Below are 13,341 nucleotides of genomic sequence, written 5' to 3'. Positions count from 1 at the left end.
ACATTTGTGTTTGATAAAGTCAATGAAATTGAATTGGGAGAAGTGGCCAATAAATGTGAGCATCCTTGGATTCACCAATAAATTTTTATTAGAAGGGATCAAAAGATATTAATTTGAGCACTCCACTTGATTGCCTACATGTCATCGAAATGGCTCTTTGTGATCCTTTCCATAGACAAAGTCTCATGGGGGACGAGGGGGGGGGGAGACATTTTAAGCATAGAACGTGGATTCAAAAAAAAGAGTTCTCTCTCAGTTTTCAAATCTCTCTTTTACATATTTTTAAATACAAAATGGTATCATATAAAGAAGATCCTCTCAGATTGAATAAAAAAGGGACTATTCTTTATTTCTGATAAATTTACAGATAAGGGATTTTAGAAATAGGCCTTGAAATCATGTGATACATAGGGTTCATACATAGTTATCCCTTGAGGACAAAGTGTTGAGAGTTGTAGTGCCATGAGCACATGTAGAGCAAAGGTATGAGTAAAGGGCAAGTTGCCACATGGCATGAAGGAGATATGCCACATGTGAGCATGCATATGGATATAGTTACCACATGGCATGAAGGAGATATGCCACATGTGAGCATGCATATGGATGTAAGTATCCACTTCTATAAAAAGGAGGTTCATTTGAAAGTAATATCAATCAAGCACTTTGCACTATCTCAAGATTCTCTTTATGAGTCCAAGCTAATCTATCTTGGAACCTAATTGACTTGAGTTATAGATCATGATCACTCTTACGATTGATCCACCTTAGATTACTGTTGTCATTAGAGTAGATTAGGTCCATAGGAGAGCTCGGTCCATGCGTTTTAACATGGTATCAGAGCTTAGGTCCTAGCTCTCCTAGATTAGATGTAGATTTTTGATTGAGAGTTCTCTTCTACTTAGAGAAATTTCTGTCATGCATTAGAAATTTCCATTCGTATTTCTTGAGAGGTTCATGAGTGATTCCTTTGTGAAAAAGGGTTAGTTCTTCTTCTCTTCCGAAGAGATAGATAGATAAAGATCTTGTTACGAAGAGAGAAGGTCTTTGTAATGTTTATTCTAAGGTTCATTTCTAGTGAATGAGAGAGATCCCTTGTGAGACAAAGATCTAATCTCCTCCTATTCCGAGAGGAGAGATGGGCAACAACAGCTGCAACAAGTAGCTACCTCTCAGCGAGGAAAGACCTCAAGCAACCAACCTCTACAACAAGTCATCCTCGACATACTCCAAGCCTCACAAGCGAAGGGACGACCTCCTTTTGACCCTCCAACCCACAAGCGGACCAGCACCTCCTGTAAAGCCTCAGAATGGCTGGGCGACCTTAGAGCGGCTAGGCTTAGTGGCTAGGTGACCTCAGAGCGGCTGGGCTTAGTAGCTGGGTAACCTTAGAGCGGCTGACTCTACAAACGCACAAAGCACATCAATGCCTACAGTGATGGAGCCAGCCAGCACGCAAGCTCCAATGAACAGTCCAAAGCATCATAACAATGTAGCTCCAGCCATCGACCATCGATGCCATTCCAGCTCTGTGGCGCTCTCGACCCTATGGCTACACAACAAAACTGCAATCTCCACCCCGCACGAATGAACTCCACTACAGCTACGCTATCAGCTGCTCCACTGCCATCCACAACACCGGCTCAACTACCATCCAAGCCTGCACAGTAACAAGTGTCATCACCTCCTCATAACAAACAGTAGTCCAGCAACCTGCTCCACCGTCTGAGTCCATCTCCATCACGTCGCCGCTTTGACGATATCACGCAGAGTTTTTTCTTTCTCCAAGGTTTCCTTGGATTGACACGTGGTAGATAATAACGAATCAAGGTTAGTTAGAAGTACCCTTAGTTGAGTTTGTGGTCACACTAAGGTTAGTTCAACCTTGGTCATTGGTCAAGTAACCCATAATAACGATGGTTAGGGTTAGTTAAAAGTGCCACATCACCAACTACCACCTAAGTACAGAGGCCCTTACTAAGCATAGTGTGTAAGCAGCATGTGACTCCATATGCCACATCATCAAAAGGCCTCTTCTTCATAAAACTTCGACAAGCCGTAACTTCCAATCTAGAAAGAATTTGCACACGCTCCAAAAAGGAAAAGTGATCACCTTTTTAACCTCTAGGCACGCGTCATGCTAATTTTATTGTATGCAATTAGACACTACCAAATTTGAAAGTTTCGTCAATTGGTAAAGACCTTTGCAATGGCAATACGCACCCCAACTATTGAGAAGTTCATTGGGGAAGGATTTCACACCTGGTCTATACAAATGAGGTATCTCCTGATGCATCAAAAGCTTTGGAAGACTGTAAAAGAAGACATACCCACTACACAAAATGATGCCTGGAAGGAAAAAGACAAAGCAATACTATCACTCATTGGTTTGCACTTGGATCCAAACATAATTCATCATATAGACTCCAAGGATCATGCCGAAGATGCATGGGATGAATTGAACACATTGTTTGGTACAAAAGCCAAAAACCAAGTAATTCATCTTAAGATTGAATTCTATGGTTTGCAACTTCAATGAATCCATGGCACAAAAAGCATTATGACCCAACCAGAAGTCATAAATGCAAAAGTAGGGAAAGAAGATGCACTTGCAATCCTTCTTAAAAGCATGCCTGCAAAGTACAGTGCACTGACAACCACTTTGAAGAATTTACCAAATCCAAAGTTTGAGGAATGTGTATCCTCTCTTCTTGAAAAAGAAAGAGAGTTGAAGGCATTGACATCGACATCAAAATTAACACGCAACAGCTATAATGAATGTTCAGTAAAACATCAACAAAGTGTTACCATTGCGGAGGAAGGATGGGCCACTATCAAAGTGACTGCAGACTGAAGAACAAACCAAAGTGTCACCATTGCAAGAAGCTAGGACACAAGGAAGAAGATTGCAGATTGAAGAACCAGTAGGTCAACTATGTGGAGTCATCATCAAGCCATGAGAAGAATGATAAGAACAACATGTATTGAGAAGTAAAAGCCTTTTCACATTTAGCCTATATTCTTGTAATCAAAGTTGACCACCTGAGAGTAGCCATGTAAGCACCAAGGGAATGATTTGATCTTGTAACTCACATCTGACCACCTTGCAGTAGCCAAAGGATCATGGCACCAAGGGGAGGTGGGGGGAGGTGTTGAGAGTTGTGGTGCCACAAGCACATATAGAGCAAAGGTATGAGTAAAGGACAAGCTGTCACATGGCATGGAGGAGATATCCTACATGTGAGCATGCATATGGATGTAAGTACCCACTCCTATAAAAGGGAGTTTCATTTGAAGTAATATCAATCAAGCACTTTGTACTATCTCAAGATTCTCTTTATGAGTCCAAGCTAATCTATCTTGGAACCTAATTGACTTGAGTTATAGATCATGATCACTCTTAGGATTCATCCATCTTAGATTAGTATTGTCATTAGAGTAGATTAGGATCCATAGGAGAGCTCGGTCCATGCACTTTAACACAAAGCCCACACAAAGTTTTGGTTCTGCTCCTTTTGGGTAGTTGAATCCATCTTCTAGAGCATGTGATGCCATTTGGTTAGGCTTATGGGTGCTGATATGTCTAAACGACAATGCCCTAGTACATCATGTCATATCTTGGTGACAGTAGTAAGAGGATTATGATGCATGAAAGGATGCACTGTGGTTGCATTAAGTTGATAAAGACTGCCACTATTTGCTCCATTAGAATAGAGTACACCCTTGTGAATTAGCATGCATCACCCCCTTTGAAGTGAACTTTCAAGGCCCTATTGTAGAGTACTTCCAAACATCAGCTTGTTAGTGAGCTTGGGTACATTAACAATGTTGCAAAGGATGCCTTTGTCTCTATTGGGTAGGTGCATGTTGATTGATCCTTTGCTAACGGTGCCCATGGAGCCATTATTACTAATGACCAATGCCCTTTCCACTTGGGAGGATCTGATATGAGAAAAATGGACATAGATCAAAACACATGGCAACTGGCTTTAGAATCTAGATACCAATGTGTATCAATGCCATTACCCTCCTCTCGTATCCCCTTGAATGCAAGTCCTCTCCAATGGATTAATTTCCTTCTTTCCAATGGAAGGCCATGAGGGCCTTTAGTGCCACCTCTCCATTGACTTAGGCCAAATGTACGTGCATTTGGTGCATAGTTTTATATCTTTTGTGCACTTGGGCATTCCTTGTAAAAATGCACTCCTTCATGTTTGGGTACCTCTAGCCTTCTTGCCATCAGACGGCCAGTTTCATATTAAAAAATTTGTGTACTTCCATGTTACTAAAATTATTGTTGTAAGATTTCTTTATCTCGTTGATGGGGCCTCCTAGTAAGGCATGCTCCTCCATAAGACTTGAATTTTTGTGCCAAGCCTTCTCTTGTAATACTCGCTCACTAATAAATGGGGTGTTGATTTCATTCCGTCATCCTTTGATTATCAAGATTGATATATGAGACAAATAATGCAAGCATGCTACCCAATATTATGAAGGCCAATTGAATTGTTTGTACATGGGTTCCCACTGCCTTGAGTTCACAAGATAGCCCTTTGTTTTTTTCTGAGATGTGGACCCAGTGGCATAACTAAGAAATATGTAAGATAGCACGTGCAATCAACAAAAGGGGTTTGATATTTTTAAGGAGTTACAAAAAATATACATATATAAGGGGTTTTTTAATTCAGAAAGTGAAAATTTTCATACATAAGGGATACTTTAATCATCTAAAAAGTTACAGAAAGGATGTCTATAGTTTATAAAAATCTGTAAGTAGTTTTTTTTAATACCCCTTGACCTCACATGCTATACGAGGTTTTTACATAGTGCCCCTCTCGGGGATGTGGATTGATAGGATCTCCTTCTTTTAGTTTAATGGAGATGAAAGTTCCACTTGTAGACTCAAAATACTACCTACATTCCATTCTTTATAGGTGGTACATAGCATTTTCCAAGCCTCATGCGTTGTGTATAATCTTACACTTAACTTGCAAGTAAGTCTCCCAAGGTTAAGCAGCAGATGACGAGCTTTTCTTATCTTTGTTTTATAGAAATCCTATGAGCTCTGGTATACGTGTAGCATTGATGACTGTAGACTCTGGTGGAGCTAGTTGGCATTGTAATTGGGCTAGCTGCAGCATGATTTGGACCGCTGGTAGCCTTAGTTGTCTGTGTAGTTACTAAGATAGATGACTCGTTATAGAATTCTAGATCCATAAGTTCTTCTGTGGATAGTGTCATCTCCTCACTAGTGACAATCTTCCATAGGTCCTCTTCATGAAGGACCATCCATAATTTCCAAAGTCCATAGTTGAGCTGATTATGAAAATATAATGACCACACTTAAGTAATTCACCATATCAAATACAAAAAGGTGCATGTCAGTTGACACACTACTTTTTTAAAAACTTTTAAATAACAAAAAAGCGTAAGTCAAATCTTCCATAGGTTCCGGTACTAAACGAACTAAAAAATCTTAGGTGTACATCTGATGCTAAGCTCGATTTAAAAAAAAAAAGAGGGATACTATAGAGTTTTAGAGTAAGTTGAAACACAAACATGCCCATGACTTGATTCTTGAAAGTTGAAACACAAACATTCTAGAATCTACATGTTGCATAGGTGCAATTTGCAAAACTTAAAAGGACTAAAGATATATCATGATTCGTGACATAAAGTACTGAGTACAAAAAGGGGGACCAAGGTCTAATATAGATGGAAAAGATTTTACAAAAAGCTTTACTACTATAGGCAAGAGCCTAGGCCCTAGGTCCTAGCCTCTAGGTACTCCCATCACTGTCAAATCCAAGACTATGATCACTCTCACTAGAGGATGATGAGGATCCATGAGACCCCTTACCATAGTCACCCTCACTAAGAACATTGCCCTCCTCATCATACTCCGGCTCTCTAGCCATAGGAATATCCTCAGCAACGGATGTGATTGATATGCCATCGGGGAGTCGATGGCATAGATGTCCTAATACGGGCTGTGGAGCTCTGCTACCACGATTGCTACCAACTGGAATGGTGATCCTTCTCCTAATGCGAGTGCATGACACTCGTCGATCTATCTCCTCCAGCTCCAAGTAGAGGTCCTTGAAAATCTAGTCCTGCTCTGGATCGCGCTCTCTGGTAGCACTTTTAAGCTTATCTACGATAGCTCGCACTCATCCACATTTACTTGAAAATTTGACGTGTGGACTGTAGTTAGAACTTCCGAGTATGGAGAGCAAATATGAGTTTACAATATAGGAAGTTGAAAAGTCTACCTGTCTAGCCATAGATATCTCATGCATATTGTGCAACATACGTGAGTTAGAGCGATAATAAATAAGTTGCTCCAATTGTTTTGTGCTAAGCTTGTTGCGTATCTTTGTATGAATGAGAGAGTAGGTAGACTAATTCCTCTCACACGCACCAGAGGAGCAATCCTAATGTACATCAAGATTCAAACATTAACGTTAAGTGAACGATTTCAAGATTGAAGAGCCTAGACGCATGAATTTAAATATTAGAGTGTAGTGTAATGTGTTCTAGCTTTAGATTTCTAATTACCTGTGCAAGAATCCTCATAGCTACTTTTTGTAGATGGGGCAATTGGTACCCAAAAGACTTCCACCAAAAAAGAGGTTTGACCAACCCTCTTCCAATACACGGTGGAAGCAAGTGCGGTTCCCCTTTTGTCATTGTAGTTAATAAGTTCTTGAAGAAATGCGCCATGCTTGTCCTCATGCAAGGCTTTAGGAAGATATGCATCTCTATCAGAGGCCAACTCCGAGTCCGTAAAGAGAGAGGGGACCTTGAAAGCAGGATGCATGAGGGCAGCAAAACCATGGATGGGTCATGATTTCATCCACTTCCACTTCTTGTTGACATTAAAGAGGATATCATCCCGCTTTGGTGTGATATCTAAGATATCACTAATATCCAAAGCATAACGATAAGTATAGACTCAAGAGATTATTAATTAATATTCAAATTCAAGGAAACAAGATTCGATATTAGGATTGTAGGTATATAAGTTACCATGACGGACTAATATCCATATCTAGAATGGTGGAGGCGCTAATCTCTGCAATGGCTTCTTTCATGAAGTGAGGGAGAAGCCCCAAAGTAGCCCCCTCCATGTCTGACATGCGTAATACCTTGTACAAGGGTCTAATGGCAATGACAATATCCTTCACCCCTTGCCAAAAAGACTCTCTCAAGCAAAGCTGTTGAATGTCTTTGGCATCTTGTTGAGTTGCATTCGACTCTTCTTCAAGCCATTCTTTATATTCATCGGACACGACCGTCTTTTGGAGCTTGTTTTGAACACCATAGAGCCGCTCAAGAAGTAGCCACATAGCAGAAAATCATGTCTTTGATGGCTTCTTGAGCTCCAAGTCGGAGTAGATACGAAAGATGGCAAGAAGCTTGTTTTTGGAGTTGATGAAGCTCACGATGGAGCAAGCATCACTCACAATGGTCTTTACCCTTGGCAATTTACCAATGTCCTCCATGAGAAGGTCAAGGCAATGACTAGCACATGGAGTCGACACTATTGAGGGAAACTCCTCTTCAAGCATGCAACTCATGGACCTACAATTGGAGGCATTGTCCGTTACGACTTGCACCGCATTTATGAGACCGATCTACATGACAAGTTACAGCTTGTAAGATTCAAGAAGAAAAACTAGATTTGCTTATGGAGATCAAAAAATATAAAGAAGGTAGCTACTACATGACTCTTGAGTCTCAACTTACCTCAACTATAGCATCTCGAATGTGATGATAGATAAAGGAGGCAGTGGTTTTTCTTCCCTTCTCTCTTGCATCCATAGCCCGCAAGAAGTATGTGCCAAGAGGGCAAGAGACAAGAATGTTGATGATGCCTCTCTTCTTTCTATCACACCATCCAGCGGAGAGAATGAAGCATCCATACTTAGGACACCTGACACGCACAGGCTTGAGAGACTTGATGATTCTCTCCCTCTCTTCATCTAGCTTCTTGGTACGCATGTCGTTGTAGCTAACTCCATCCCACCTTTTACATGGACCAACCGAGGCTATGGCTTTTACCATTCTTCGCCACCGATCACATCGAAGCACATGGAAAGAGAGATTGCACTCAATGACGGTGCTCGCAATCTCTATTTTAGCTTATCTTTGCCGCTCCTTCAAGAATGACAATGAACTGGAGAGGCCACCCATGGCTTGGGCAAGAGTGGCTTGCCTCCTCCTTGGTGCATCACTTGTCTTTGTTCTCTTTGATGCCATACCGGAGGACATAGTAGCCCCAACGGAGTCAACGGAGACGGATTGAGAGGCCTCATCCTCCGCTTCGAATGAGGAATTATCCGAGCATACCATCTCCTTTCGTGCCATAGAGGTCTTCTTCCTTTGCTTCAAGGGTAAGTACTTTTGACAACAATCTTGAAAAATGTCATTGGGAATCCTCGTGCATGGTCCGCATTGCCCAGGGCAATACTTGCAACTCCTCTTGCAAACATTGGACTTCTCTTTCACTCTCTCAAAGTAAGCACAATGCCATGAAAAGGCCTCATGAATTGTTGGTGGCATTGCGGGCAGCGGAAGAGAGAGAGAGAGAGAGAGAGAGAGAGAGAGAGAGAGAGAGAGGGAGGGAGAAGGACGAAGAGGCTTGAATCTTGATGCTTGGAGAAAGGGAGAGAGTGGAGATGGAGAGGAGCTTGATGGATGCTTGGAGAGAGGGAGAGAGATGGAGATGGAGAGAAGCTTGATGGAGAGGGAGGAAGAGGGAGATGGAGAGGGAGCTTGATGGAGAGGCCCAAGGGAGATGGAGAGAGCTTGATGGAGAGGGAGAGAGAGAGACATGGAGAGGGAGCTTGATAGAGAGGCCCAAGGGAGATGGAGAGAAGCTTGATGGAGAGGGAGAGGGAGATGGAGATGGAGGGGGAGCTTGATGGAGAGGGAGAGGGAGAGGGAGATGGAGATGGAGGGAGAGCTTGATGGAGAGACCCGAGAGAGATGGAGAGAGAGCTTGATGGAGAGAGAGAGCTTGAAGAAGAGGGAGCTTGATGGAGATGGAGATTGATGGAGATGGAGAAGTGATGGAGGAGGGGGATGAAGAGGGAGCTTGATGGAGATGGAGGGGGAGATGGAGGGGGAGGGAGGGGGAGAGGGAGAGAAAGAGGGAGATCGAGATCGAGATGGAGAGGAGAGGGGGAGAGGGAGATGGAGAGGGAGAGCGAGGGAGAGGGAGATGGAGAGGTGGGCAGCGGGCTGCTTGATGGCTAGGGAGATGGAGAGGAAAGAGTGCTTGGTGGAGAGGGGGAGGGGTATATATGCAGGTTTGGAGGAGAGGCTGGCCCGAAACGGTCAAAAACGGGCAAAAAACGGTCAAAAAATGAAAACCCTAATCAGCCAAAACCCTAAAAAACAGGCAAACATATGGAACAGTACGGAACATTCCGTACGTCAAACGTAGGCAACTCTGCAAGGACCACAACCCCTCAAAATGCAAGACTTTGTAAAATCTATCCCATAGGGGAGATACAAAATCAGAAACAATACTCTTCCATTGCCGAGTGTGCACACGCATGATCATCGAAAAATACAACAGCAATGCCATCAACCTAAAAAACCTCCTAATGATGCTGACCTAGTAGCTAAGTACTTACATAAAGAAAATCCTAGAGCACAACAAAAAATTTCTCCACATTTCACAATAGCTTTCTAAGTATACACTTACAACATAGCATAGCTATAAAGTTTTCTCAAATTTTTAGATCTAATGAACTACTATCATTTTGATTGTGGTCACTAGAAAATCTCCTAACAATGCTCGCCTAGAAGCTAATTACTTACATAAAGAAAAATCCTAGAGCACAACAAAAAATTCCTCCACGTTTCAGTACAATAGTTTTCCAAGTGTACACATACCGCATAGCATAGCAAGTGATATATAAGGTTTTCTTAAATTTTTAGATGTAATAAACTACTATCGTTTTGATTGTGGTCACTAGTCCCATATATCTTGAAGGGTCTCAAGAGGAGTTTCATGCAATCATACCATCTCTCTCTCTCTCCTCCCCTCCCTCCCCCTTTTTTATTTTAAGAAAAACCCAATTTAACATCGCCAAAATAATTTGATTTATGTTACTTAAGTATAAGAAATCCCAATTGAACATTGTAGAGAAAAGCTAGGAAAACTTGCAAATACAATGAAAGATAAGGTAAAGAATTAGTTTTAAATTCAAAAACAAGAAAATAGATATATAAAACCGATGAAACTTTTCTTTAAATTGCTAAATCTGAATAAAAAACAATGAAGCAAAGCTAGAGAAACCTATAAACACAATGAAAGAAAGCTAAGAGAAGAATGAATCATATAAAACCATTAGGAAAAAAGGGAGCTCATTTTGGGGCCCTGAGAGAAATTCACAATTTCTTCTAAAATATTAAACTATGACATAACTCCATTTACGCACGGTGCAGAATTCGGTACTTCTGACATCACTAGCGCATCCTAAACGAACCAAAACCTCCAAAACGACATTTGAAACACTGAAAACGGGCACTCGGAGCCCTGCAAAAGGCCATAAAGTCCCCGCAAAAAAAGTACACTAGAGAAAGCGATTTGACAGGTTGGCCTTTATGGCCTTTTGCGGAGCTCCGAGTGCCTGTTTTCAGTGTTTCAAATATCGTTCCAGGGGTTTTGGCCCCGCTCCGGACGCATCGGTGATGTCAGAAGTACCAAATTCTGCACCATGTGTCAGATATAATTACGTAGCTCAAGTATCCTCATTGAATGCAAACTTGACAATATTTTTTTCCTTCCTTTTTTGTATTTTTTTAACGTTAAGTTGGCCCTCCTTTGATTGGTGTATGGCTATTTTTCTTTTAGGCTAAAAGACCCCAAATTGAGTTTCCTTTTTTCCTAATGCTATATTAAACTACATCAACTGTATTAAACTACACAAACATTGCTTTGTGTAGTTTACTATATTAATATTAAACTCAATGGAGGAAAGTATTAGATTAAACTACACAAACATTGCTTTGTCTTCCTTTGGCTTCTTAAGCTCCAAATTAGATCCAATTTTCTTTCAAAAGGCAATGAGGAGTAATAGGATAATAGAGAAAAGGATGCATGTGAGAGAGAGGGGGGGATTTAGAGATAATATGCAAGAGCTCATATGCATCGAATATGTCACCGATCTTAACCTTCTAGAACATGCAATTAGTCATATTGAGCTTGGTAAATCACTTTGCATGATCTACACTCGAGTCACTGGGGCTGGTAGACTATTGGAAGCCATCACTCCAAATGTTTTATGATATAGAGAGATCATTGAGATTGCACTAACATTGTTATTAGAGTCCTAGTGCTATTGTAAAGAAAATGATATGCAGCAGGAGATAACAAGAGGCACACATGCCTAGAGTACTGCCCCTCGAAAAGGATATGCAGCCAAGCCACTAAGTTTAACTGCCTATTGTTCCAATTTCCAAGGGCTCCCAAAAAAGTATGTTTCTCTATTCTAGAGTCTTTTCCTAACAGGGTAGTGCTAACACAATGCAAGTAGTCAATATAAAATTAGAGAGAATAAAATATTTTCTAATACACCATAGTGCATCTGCATTTCTACATCTCTAAGTATGTAGAAGAGCTGTATTAGGAGAGATCATGTTGCTAGCACTACTTGGGTTCCTCTAGTCATAGGATAATATCCAAGAGCTCTTATGCATCTAATATGTCACTAACCTTAACCTTCTAGAGAATTTAATTAGTCTCATTGATCTTGGTAAATGACTTTGCATGATCCACAATTGAGTCAATAGGACTACTACTATATTGAAAGCTATCATCTCAAATATTTTATGATACAGAGAGCTCATTGAGATGGCAGTAATGTTTTTATTAGAGCTCTTGTTCTCTGATACTATAAAGGAAAAGATTTCCAGTGGGAGATAAAATCAAAATGCAAGCATTCAATAGAAATCTAGAGAGAGTTTAAAAATTTTTAATATATTAAGACAATTGATACAACTTACGGCTAGATTTTCCACCCATGCGCTCTCAAGAGGGATTTTAGATTTGACCTGGACAGATGCTAAACAAAGGAATTCGAGCACTAATTTAGATCAAACTAGCTCAAGATAAGAGCGGCGACCATTATATAGTGCACTGTGCGGATCGATCAGAATGGCCAACTATATATCCTTTAGAACTCATACTATCAAGACAACTTATAGATCATATACAAGTTATACCATTAGGATTGGGTCTTTGAGTATCAGCCAATACCCCTGCTTCTTGGAGAGGCTAATGCCCACCCACCCTACCCCCGCCCCCCTCCCCTCCACTTACATTTGAGACCTATCCCATTTGAGTATATGTCAAGTCCATATAGGACATCTCAAAACATCTCGTCCTCAAACTAAGACCCCTTCCAATGTCTAGACACCCTCCTAATATCGAGTGTCCATTATGAATTCTCCTCATATGGGAGCTTTCCAACATTGGCTACTTGGAATACTGGTGGGTAATTCTTATGTGAGGTGGATATTTGAGCTAACTCTAACACATAGTTGTGGGAGATAAATCTATAAACACAAGGTTTATGAGAAGTTCTCTTTGTCTAGCTTATTCTTGCAAAAGTTCATGGTTCCTAGTTCTACTCAGCCATCTTACGCACCACTTCAACTTTACTTTGATACTAAGAAATGGGACTCTTGAAGATCAATCAACGCTCTCAAGGATGGGACCACTATGCAACGGGTAACATGAGTGAGACAATGGATATCATATAGTTTTGTAGCTCCATGAGCAAAGACACGTTCACCTACTAGGAAAATAAGAGTTTCAAAAGTTGAGGCTTGAGGATTGCTTTGGCCTTGGGATGAGCTTGGCTTCTGATCACTATAGCTACCAAGGGTGGCTATGGACAATGAAAATCTAACACAAACAAAATGATCAAAGGATTAAATAAGCTTAATATAACAAATAGGGATGGAGGAGTAGCTCATACTTTGGGCAATTTCTAGTATAGTACTCCTTGGCCCTTGAGCAATTTATACAAGGAACACTCTTTGAGTACGAGTTGATGAGTACTAGTCGACACACTCCTTGAAAATATCCATATTTGCTGAATCTCATAATAAGGTGACTATGAGTTGATGAGGAGGTGACTATGAGTTGATGAGGAGCATTGCTCATAGCAATTGCATACAATATACTATAATAAGTTCAAGCAATAGCATAACTCAATGGGGTTAGCTAAGCATAACCAAAGGGGCCTATAAAACTGACACGACACTACAAGATCTGACCCTATCACTGACCCAGAATCTCGTCCTCAATCCAACTAGAATCAT

At 40.9% G+C, this 13,341-nt stretch overlaps 1 protein-coding gene and 1 pseudogene across 2 annotated transcripts in view; both read right to left on the bottom strand.

The window, feature by feature from the left end:
• The window catches only part of LOC147905617 (uncharacterized), a 45,120-nt gene that overhangs the window by 15,887 nt on the left and 15,892 nt on the right, over positions 1 to 13,341 (bottom strand). The gene's annotated exons all lie outside the window — the stretch shown is intronic.
• LOC147905618 (uncharacterized) lies at positions 5,778 to 8,562 on the bottom strand (annotated as a pseudogene).

Source organism: Dipteris shenzhenensis, chromosome 1 (genome assembly GCF_047967505.1).
Source record: "Dipteris shenzhenensis isolate YYH24624 ecotype China chromosome 1, Dip_SZ_1.0, whole genome shotgun sequence".
Taxonomy (NCBI): Eukaryota; Viridiplantae; Streptophyta; class Polypodiopsida; order Gleicheniales; family Dipteridaceae; genus Dipteris; species Dipteris shenzhenensis.
The sequence above is the reverse complement of the archived record's forward strand: the minus strand, read 5'-3'. Positions and strand labels throughout refer to the sequence as shown.